Source organism: Cebus imitator, unplaced genomic scaffold, assembly GCF_001604975.1.
Source record: "Cebus imitator isolate Cc_AM_T3 unplaced genomic scaffold, Cebus_imitator-1.0 Scaffold138, whole genome shotgun sequence".
NCBI lineage: Eukaryota > Metazoa > Chordata > Mammalia > Primates > Cebidae > Cebus > Cebus imitator.
In genome coordinates, this window is record NW_016107453.1 from 5,205,641 (window position 1) to 5,215,654 (window position 10,014).

General features: G+C 37.6%; 1 non-coding gene across 1 annotated transcript; it reads right to left on the minus strand.

Moving 5' to 3' along the window:
- Positions 1 to 1,412: 1,412 nt before the first annotated feature.
- Positions 1,413 to 1,577, minus strand: LOC119473192. The gene has a single exon (XR_005202398.1). It is a non-coding gene; the product is annotated as a U1 spliceosomal RNA (small nuclear RNA).
- Positions 1,578 to 10,014: the final 8,437 nt, after the last annotated feature.

Genomic DNA, 10,014 nt, shown 5'->3' on the forward strand with positions numbered 1-10,014 from the left:
CCACCAGAGAGGACCAAGTCCACTGAGGGATCAGCACAGATGGAAGAAGTTCTAACTGACATTGCAACGTGTTTGAGCTCACAATGTGTATCACATTAATAGCTAGTGTGCTGAGCTAATACAATCTTGTACTACCCCAATAGCAATTCAATGTCAAGTTTTGGCTTTCATCTGTGCTGAGCCCAGAGATAATCTTAAGAGTATTACTGTACTATATTTTTTCTAATGATTAGGTTGCTAAGCCATATGGTTTTAAATGGATTCTATTTTTCAGTTCAATATAGTTACATTTTTAAAAAAGAAAATTTCTTCTCGGTTTCTAGAGTTGTAAAAAAGTAGTTAAATAATTCAACTCTTTTGACAGAAAGTTAAACAGTCCTACTTCTTTATGTGCAATGTAATTATGGTTGAAATAACAATTACATTAAAGAACCAAATGCTAAACTTTCCATAAGTGGTCCTTGCAATTTGCTTGTTTAATTGGTTTTTTGTAAGTACAGTGCTCTCAGCTGTTCCGAGGTTATACATGATATTTAACCTTAGATGTAATGTTTTCCAAACAAATCAGACAAGAATGATCAAGGGAGATGGAGTACGTAATAGCAGGCCCAACAATACAGATCCAAATCCTAACCCCCAGCTCTCATGAATGTGGCCCTATTTGGAAATAATAGCGTCTTTTCAGATGTGGCTAAGGATTTTGAGATCATCCTGGATTTAGGATGAGCCCTAAATCCAATGATGTGTATCTTTACAAAAGACAGAAAGAGAAGAGACAAAGAGACACAAGGCAAGGCCATGTGAAGACAGAGGCAGAGATTGGAGTGATGCTGTCACAAGCCAGAGACCACCTAAAGCCCCCAAAAGATGAAAGAGGCATGGAAGGTGTCTTCCCTAGACCCTTCCAAGGGAGTGTGGCTCTGTCTACACTTTGATTTCAGAATTCTGTCCCCACCATGGCAAGAGAATAAATTTTGTTGTTTTAAGCCATGCAGTCAGTAGTGATTTGTTACAGCAGACCTAGGAAACTAATACAGAAGGCATCATGGAAATACAACATCTCAATGCCACTTTGGAGAATGGGAGGAAACTCAGAAGGAAAGGGACCTAGAAAGGATGCTTATGTATGAAAACCCAGGGCATTCATAGATAAATTTCTATTTTGATGAATTATCCTGTTCCTACACACAAATGGTCACATATAGACTGGAAAAGTAATTGTGGCCTGGTAGAGACTTGATGGTCAGCCTCGAAATACATATACAATACTTTGTTGAGCAATAGTAGTACTTTACAGGTCTGTTTCGTTTCACAGTTTACAAAAAAATCTTCACATATTATCTCATTTAAATCCCACAGCAAACTTACGAATTAGACAGCAAAGGTATTACTATATAATTTCTTTTTTGTTTTAGGGGAAAGCCTGAAACACAGTCCCCCACTACCACAAATTATGCAGTTGAGTTTCCCACATTTGGGAAAATCGCAGGGGTCAGCACATCCGGACCGCAATGGATAAGCCTCGCCCTGGAAAAATCACCTTCGTGATCATGGTATCTCCCCTGCCAGGTAAGTATTTCTATGTAAATGTTATACATAGAAATGGATTCACCTCTAGTTGTTAAGTAACCTGCTCAGGGTTGCACAGCTCCTAAGTGGCTCTCAAGAATATAAATTTTTCACTTGAAGTCCAATATTCTGTTCATTACATCTTGATGATTTTAGGAAATGACAATGACCTTAAAAAGTATGATTATGAGATCACAATGGTGCAGTAAGAATATTAATTTGGATAAGAGGTTATAATTAGACAACCCTATTAGCCAGTTCTTATAATAGTCAGGTATGAAACGATCAAGGTGTAGGTCAAGCTGGTGTCAATGCAGGTACATAAGGACACATGCGGAAAATGCTGATGAGAAAGCCTCAACTTATGTTAAACAGTGTCCACCATGCCTTACCAATTTTGTCATATGTTCCTACATCCTCTCCTACTTTGGATTTTCTATAAACATTAATTGTATTCCTGTATACCGAGATGTGAGATATATTATGTTTTTGCTGGCTTCTCCATTTAGCATAACTTTCTGGACACTTTGGTACATCTTTTTTTCTACAAAAGAACTAGCAACAACTGCTAGCCTCATCTCCATCAGGTAGGATTTATTCTACATGAAATCTAACAAAAAAATGCCAGAATTAAAATTGGTTAGATACACACACACACACACACACACACACACACACACACACAAGCACAAACACACACACACTTGGATTGATCACCTAAACCTATTGTACTCATATGAGTTCAGATAAAATTCTCTGATGACATAAACCACTTACATTGAAAGAGACTATATGAAATTGTTATTGGTTTGGCAGATCAGGGGAGCAAATAGACTAAGATTGAGCCCCAAAATCAGAAAAACTCTTTCTTATACAATTAAAATTTTAAAATAGCAAGATTGGATACACCTTGATAACTAAAAGAAAATAGTTTAGCTAACATAGCTACATTTTAACAAAAATTACCCATGTCAGATTGTGTATATATACCTCAATGCATGACTTCAGAGAATGTGTTTCACTAGACTCTGGTCCTTCAAGATATTCTAGGGAGAAAAAATATTTGGGGTTTATTCCAAGGTACATTTCACACTGAGGCAGTCACAATGTACATCAGCACATTGAGACTGAAATAGAACATACAAGAAAGAAACCAGCTTAACTTTCCTTCACTCAGCATTTTTCACATATATTTCACCTGGAATTTTTTTGATGCGGGGGATCAAAGAGAAAGGAGGAGTATCTCTTTTTTATCAAAAAAGAAGAATTTCTTAAATCCTTCTTTGGGTGTATATGCTGCACTATTCCAACATGAATTTTGCTGTGGGTTAATTGATAGGTTTGATTAAACACACAGATTTATGTGGAGATTGTCTCCACATAAATCCATGGAATTAGAGCTCCATATAATGCTGCTCCAATATGTTTAGTCAACGTGCCTGCTGTGGAATAGCTATTTTCCTTTGTGCAAGTGGCAGTAGTTAGGGGCAAAATATGAAACAATTCAAATAAATGACAAGATGGGGCAACCTTGTCAACTGAACTGGTGTCATTATTTTTGTCAAGAAATATAAGATTACACACAGAAACTGAGAAAGCAAAAAGAAAAGAGAAAAAAGAAGAGAAAAAGTGCTGATATTTTTAAAAAAGTATTTGGGAAACGAGTTTTATCTTTCAGTATTATGCAAACTATGCTCTGGATGAAAAACATCTGGGTTCTTCGCACTGAAGAACAAAACACATGAAACAATATTGCAGAAATATAGATCTAAAGGTACAGGCAAAGAAGATTGTGACGATTCCAAATCTACTTGCAAACTCTTCCATAGCTGCTGATTTCAAAAGTAAGTGCCATGACCACTCAACACAATACAACATGTTCTCTAGTCCACAATTTCCAAAGCTGATCCAAAGCAGCAGACCTTAGAAGTTAAGGGAGGAGGGTCCCACTGATGACTCAGAATGGAAGATAATTGTGCCAGATATATATTTTTCTATAATACAACTGCAAGACCAAGGTTTTGGGCAAGTTATCAGTCCCATAAGAGTACAAAAGCAAGTTCCCAAAGAAAAAGTTGTGATTCTCTCAGTCAGGAGAGAAAGGTAAGGTGCCAAAGGAGAACAAATTCCTGGAGTTTGATGTTACCTTCTGCCTACAAACATCTATATCTTTTCCCTCATTAAAAAATGTGTCCTTTGGCCGGGGGTGGTGGCTCACACTTGTAATCCCAGCACTTTGGGAGGCTGAGGCGGGCAGATCACCTGAGGTCAGGAGTTCAAGACCAGCCTGGCCAATGTGGTAAAACCCCATCTCTACTAAAAAATACAAACATTAGCTGGACATGGTGGCATGCATCTGTAGTCCCAGCTACTTGGGAGGCTGAGCCAGGAGAACAGCTTGAACCTGGGAGGAGGAGGTTGCAGTGAGCCAAGATCGCACCACTGTACTCCAGCCTGGAAGACAGAGTGAGACTCTGTTAAAAAAAAAAAAAAAAAAAAAAAAAAAAAAAAAAAAAAAAACAAGTGTGTTCCTACCTAAGGACCTTCCTTTGCAGTGTGTATACTAATTGATTGAAAAATCCCTTTCTCTAATCTTAAGTAGCAATATTCCCTCGTTCAGTAAGACATTTACTTAATTTTGCAGAGGAATTAAAGCAACAAACTATAGAATATATATACTGTTTTCGAAGAGTGGATAGGGCTATTAAACCCATGCACCTTTGATATTCCTCAAGGGACTGCTCTTTCTGCAACAACTTTATTACTTTGTCCTTTGCGAAGGCTACCGTCAAGCCATTGTCAACTTAGTATTTCACAGTATCAAAACACACCAATGAATTGTGAGGGAAATCGTGTAAATTTATTTCTAGATGCAGCAAGTGATCAATTGAAATACATAGAACTTGATCCTGAGACAGTCTCCACATAAATCTCAGTGTGTTTAATCAAGCCTTCCCATTAACCCACAGAAAAGTTCATGTTGGAATAGTGCAGCATATACACCCAAAGACTCAGTTGTTCAAATGATCATACCCACCTGGAGTTCTATGTCTCAAATGCAGTAAGCTCTAAACAAAAATCATTACCTATCGCCCACTACATGTATCCTTTCACATGTTCCTCCCTTAGGTAAAGGACACACTATCCACCTAGTCTGTCAGAACAGAAATTTTAAAGCCATTTTTGAGTGCCAGTTTTTTTGGAGATCACCCTTCACCTTCAACTTCACTGGGATCTCTGATCATCAAGAAAAGACAACTCTAAACACCCTGTCATGAAGATTTATTAGTTACATTAAAAAACTAAACTCATCACATGACATTCAAAATACCCAACATAGAGATTATTGATTTACACTTTGTCTTCCTCCATTAATGTTCACCCACCATGCTGGGTGCAGTGGCTCATGCTTGTAATCCCAGCACTTTGGGAAGCTGAAGTCAGTGGATGGCTTGAGCCCAGGAGTTTGAGACCAGCCTGAGCAACATAGTGAAACTTCATCTCTAGAACAGTTAGCTGGGCATCGTGGTGTGCACCCATAATCTCAGCTACTTGGGAGGCTGAGGTGGGAGGATTGCTTGAGCCTGGGAGAGTTTCTGGCTGTGGTGAGCTGTGATAATGTCACTGCACTCCTGCAGCCTAAGTGACAGAGGGAGACCCTGTATATATATATATATATATATATATATATATATATATATATATATATACATTTTACCCACAATCATGTTATTGTGAAGCCACACTTACTCCAAACACGATCAACATTGTTGGAGCCACATCAAACTTCACTGTTTTCTGAACGCAGTATAAGCTTTCATGCCCCTACAGTGTGTGGCTTGCTGTTTAAAACCCTCCTTTTTTTCCCCCTCATTCTGCCCCATCCAACATCACTACTCCTCCCTTTACCTTGTGGGCATCGTGACCTCATCTATTCTTTAAGACCCAGTACAAATTATTTCCTTTAGGAAATCTTCCCATAAGTCTCCACCCCAGAGAAAAATCGATCCTCCTAACTTGATAGATTCACAGCACTTTACACATACTTCCCTATTGTGGTACCTATTTCATGTCAACTCGTTGCTTACCTATCTGCTTCCTTACTATATTAGAAACTCCAAAGAGGCATTGTCCAGATACTACAGATATTCAATAAATATGCACCAGATGAATGAACAATTAGCTGAACGATTGGTTGAAACTGTAAAGTCATTCTAGTACTCTGTGATTTTAAATGTGAAAATGACATCTCAGAGTTACTGAAAACTCTCTTTTCAATATGTCTCCTGGGGTCATCTTACACATTTCTTCTCTTGGAAATATGCAAATTTAGGGGATGAAATGAGAATATAAAGCCATCAAATAAGAAATGAAAAAAGGAAAGGAGTAGGAGGAGAATCTAATCATAAACCATCAATTTTCCCTATGACCCTGAAGAGACCAGTCAGCAGCTTTGAAAAATCACTCACTTGATAGATTCTGCTCAGAAATAAGTTATCTGGGGAAAAAAGAATCAGAGAACTATTATAAAGTGCGAAAGGTTTTTGGTGTTTTGCAACTGGTTTATTTGGCATTAGAATGTCACACCTCACTTTGAAACGACAAAGCTACCCATCAGAACATTACACAACTCAGTCAGCTGTATTTACTCATAGATGTATTTTGCATTTTCAGTTACAGTTGCACCGGAGATACAGGCAACCTCAAAGAATTGCATTGAGAGCCACTCACATAAAATATAGCCTAGACATGTTAATGTAGCAGCACACATGGAACACTGGAGAGCTTGGTAGCCTTAACTTTGAATCAGAGCAGAATTTGATCAGCCAGCCTGTCTGATCCTTTATATCACAGAATGTAGATGATAAAATAATGTAAAGAGCCTTCAAGATTATGCTGCACTGGCTCTTGCTCAAGTCACATGGATATTTCCATCTTTCTTCTTAAGATTCATGTGTCTTGGTCTTCTCACCCATATCTCACATTAGAAAAGGACTGGAATCCATCTCATGGAATCCTGGCACTCCTCTTCCCCAGTCTTTTCCAAAATTCCTTTCACAGAATGATAGTCTCACTAGAAGCTCCAGATAAATGGGTTCCATTGTTCTAATGTACATATATACACATACACACACACTGAATATTATGTCCCACCAGAAGAGATTCATAGTGCCTAGTAACAATATTAAATATCTGAGAGGACCAAGGAAACAAATCATGTTAAATTAACTGGATCTGAATTTCCCAAACATCTGCCCTACTGAACACTTTTTTCTCTGCTACTATTTATATCACATCAAACAAGATGTTTGCAGAAGTTGACAAATAAAATGCAGGGCCCTTGTTACATTTGAGGTTCAAATATCGAAAACGTTTTAGTATGAGTATATCCCAAATACTTGTCCCAAATAGGATATGCCTATATTAAAATATATATGCATATATACATATACATATATACATATATATATATATATATATATTCAACAAGACCAAAGCCAGCAACGATAATTTGACATGGCAGAGGGATGAGGTCTTGTGAAGATGTCCTGAGGTGATAAAGAAAACAATGGGATTGTGAGATAGGAGATGGCAGACTCATCATCTAGAACCACCTACCAGTTTGCAGGTGCTCGTTGCTATGCCAGCTCAGCCTTGTGGTACCATCATAAGCCCCCAAGGACAGTGAGGTCACATCAAACAGGACGGGGCAGACATCAGGAGGAGTGGGCCAGGTCTTTGTGCTTAGAGAGCCAGCTGAGTCCTCTAGAGTAAAAACAGCTCACTTAAGTGTAACATAGAATTACTTTCCTGCATAGTCTTATGTGCAGGATATCTGATATGTGTTATGAGCAGGATACCTTCTATCTGCTGTTTATGTCTTAGCAACAGATATAAGACTCTAAGTTACATCTGAATTTCAGAAAAGTAAAAAATAATTATTTTGCTAAATGAAACAGGTTTAGAGGCCCTTGTAAAAGAGCATAGAATCTAAGAGGAAACCGAAAATCTATGTAAGCAGATGGCCCACCCCTTGTTTCACCCACCCCTGGGCCACCTACTTACATAATAATTCTTTAGAAAATGTGAATATTTTCACTATAAATATGAAGGCAGCACTATTCAGCCACAAAATCTGAATAGTGTTGCCTTTATATTTATAGTAAAAATCCCCCAATCAGAAGTCATTCAGTGATCCTATCGCTGTCATTTTTTTTTTCTTTTTTTCTTTTTTTGAGACAGAGTCACTCTGTCACCCAGGCTGGAGTACAGTGGCCCGATCTTGGCTCACTGCAACCTCCACCCCCTGGTTTCAAGCAATTTTCCTGCCTTAGCCTCCCAAGTAGCTAGGATTACAGGCACCTGCCACCACACCTGGCTATTTTTGTATTTTTAGGAGAGATGGGGTTTCACCATATTGGCCAGGCTGGTCTCAAACTCGAGACCTTGCAATCCACCCACCTTGGCCTCCCAAAGTGTTGGGATTACAGGCATGAGCCACCAATTGGACAACAAAGTCACTCCCTCTCTATTTCCTCATCCATTAAATTAGGGGGTTGTATTAAGTTAGTTCTAAGGTCTCTTCCAGCACTAAGATCTTACAAAAAATATTGTTATACAATGAAAATAAGGGACAGACCTAGATAATGTAAGATGATATTATGTGGTTTATATATAATAAAGATAAATATAAAAATTATGTGCCTTAGTTTCACTTATGGAGCTATTTTCTGGTCAATTTCTATTTTATTTCAAGTGTAAAATATCTAAATTATTTCCAATTATTGTAGACATTACCAGAATTGGCTCCTTTTAAATGAGCACTAATTGCTAAAGTCTCAATTTTCCCTGGGATTTAAAAAATAATGCCTCCTATAAAGATGAATCCTTAACTGCTGTGCACAATCCCTGAATTTATTAGACTAGTGCCCAGATGAATCCCTTCCTATGAATTCTTGTTTCCTAAAGGAGGGCTCCTTTGGTGGGCAGATGAAAATAGAAATCTAGTTCAGATTCAGCCAGCACTTTAAGAGTGCCTACTGTGAGTCAGACTTTAATATCACATTCTTTCTTTCTCACGGTCTCATTTTAAGGAATGGCTTAAAATTAGCTTAAAATGGCTTAAAAAAAGACACAAATTAGCTCTTCACCAAACCCATTTTCTCCTTTTCCTTTGCCCTTATCAAGACCATATAAACCAGACTCCTTTTAAGAGTGGCTACATCAATGGAAACGTGCCAATGAAATGTGAGCAGAAGCCATAGGGGCCACTTCCAAGGCAGCTCACAAAGATTTCCCGGGTACTCCCCTTGCTCTTTGACCTTCTGCAGCTACACTGGAAGCCATGAGTTGAAGCTACAAGAGGCACAAGATAGAAAGTGTCTATATCCTCAAATCATATTGAAGAAGAGCTACCCACTAACCAGAACATCTATTCAAGACTTGAAATGAGCAGGAAATAAACTCCCATTGGGCGAAGCCACTAAGACTACACAGTTGATTTGTTGTTGTTGTTAACAACATTGTATATTTATTTTATATGTGTACATTTACAAAACTGCAACAATGTGGCATGTTGTTTTATTAATTGCATTTTTTAATTTAAAAACAACACTACTGAGTATTGTTTTGATGGTTAAATTTGTACAGATATTGACATGATTTATTTAACCACTCTACTACTGGGAAGGCATTTATGTGGTTTCTAATTTTTGATACAATAAGAAGCATATAATAACTATCTCAATATAATTAATTATGCACATTTATGACTATTTCTCATGAATTAATTTTATAGGAATAGAAGTAAAGGCGCAGTGCATAAACTCACTCTCTCTCTCTCTTCCTCTCTTTTGTCTCTCTCTCTCTCTCTCTTAGAATCCAAAATGCATTTTCCTTTCATCCCTGGACATTTACACAGTTTATCTTTTATAACAATGAGCCTCAATCTTAGCTAATACTTGCAGTTAGCATTACTGTCCTCATTTACACAGGAGGAGACAGTGACTGAGAGATCAAACAACTTAACTTACTGTCAATGTGCTAGAACTGAATTCCCTCCAAGTCCTGTGACTTTTCTAAAGCAATGTTTTCCTTCTTCTAAAGTTTCTGATTTCTATAAGAATATTACATATGTTTTTCAGACCATTTGCACGCTTTTCTTGAAAAAGAAACATTTCTTCAAGCTCATTCCAAAATCATATACAGAGATAAGGGAAGAGTCAATGAATTATCTTGGCAAGAGCTAACGAAAGATTAAATTCTCTTCTCGTTTTAATCAAGTCAATTTGAAAATGAATGCAGCCCTTAATCCCAGGATTTGTAACTGTAACTTTTGTCCATGGAGTAAGCTTTGGGGGTAAATTCACTTCACTTTCTAGTGAATTTTATTTCCATATTTTATTATTTACCGTGGAAAAAGAAAGAGGAACAGACTATTGGATC